General features: G+C 50.2%; 1 pseudogene; it reads left to right on the top strand.

Moving 5' to 3' along the window:
* The first annotated feature begins 209 nt into the window (after positions 1-209).
* Positions 210-485, top strand: LOC105858503 (large ribosomal subunit protein P1 pseudogene; annotated as a pseudogene).
* Positions 486-1018: the final 533 nt, after the last annotated feature.

Genomic DNA, 1018 nt, shown 5'->3' with positions numbered 1-1018 from the left:
CCTTGCCCAGCTACAGGCTATTGTCAACCCAGCAGTCAGAAGGGCTCTTCTATGTGGAGGTTAGATTACGATGCCACTTGTCCACTCACCACCCTCCATGTTTGCTCACTAAAAGCCAGAGTCCCCTTTCCTTAGCTGCTGCCAAGGTGCTCGGTCCTTTGGAGGAGACTGAAGTCGCATTAGGGGGAGGACCTCACTTCGCCCATGCCATGGCCTCTGTCTCCGAGCTCGCCTGCATCTACCCGGCCCTCATTCTGCATGACGATGAGGTGACAGTCGCAGAGGATAAGATCAATGCCCTCATTAAAGCAGTTGGTGCAAATGTGGAACCTTTTTGGCCTGGCTTGCGTGCAAAGGCCCTGGCCAGGGTCAGCACCAGGAGCCTTGTCTGCAGTGTAGGGGCTGGTGGCCCTGCCCCCTCCACTGCTGCTGCCCTAGCTGAGGAGAAGAAAGTAGAAGCAAAGAGAAGAATCGGAGGAGTCTGATGATGACATGGGCTTTGATATTTTTTACTAAATCTCTTTTATAACATGTTCAATAAAAAGTCGAACTCTTAAAAAAGAGAAAAAAAGCTAAAGTCTTTCAAGAGCTTAAAAAGCCCTACATAATCTGCACCAGCTCCACTGCACATGACCCCTAAGATCTCCTCCTCTGCCTCTCTCCCCTTTATGCCGTGAACTGCAACCACCCTGGCCCTCTTGTTCCTTGAATGCCAAGCACACCCCTGCCTCAGGACCTTTGCACTTGCAGTTCCCTTTCTTAGCATGCTCTCTTCCCACATATCTGCATAGCTCGCTCCCTCACTTATTGCCTCCTTGCGTAGACCTTTTCTGACCACTGTGGATACAATCACATTGCTCACTCCAGCCTCAGGTTTTCCTGTTCTCCATACTGCTTTCTTCCCACCCAACCCCCACCCCCAGAGCATTTATTACTATCTGACATGCTCTACATTTCCTTATTTGTTTATCGTTGGGTTGACTGCTGGATCCCTAGCATCTAGAACAGTGCCTGTTTG

The sequence above is a fragment of the Microcebus murinus genome, chromosome 18 (genome assembly GCF_040939455.1).
Source record: "Microcebus murinus isolate Inina chromosome 18, M.murinus_Inina_mat1.0, whole genome shotgun sequence".
Taxonomy (NCBI): Eukaryota; Metazoa; Chordata; class Mammalia; order Primates; family Cheirogaleidae; genus Microcebus; species Microcebus murinus.
This window is presented reverse-complemented; position numbering and strand designations above follow the sequence as displayed.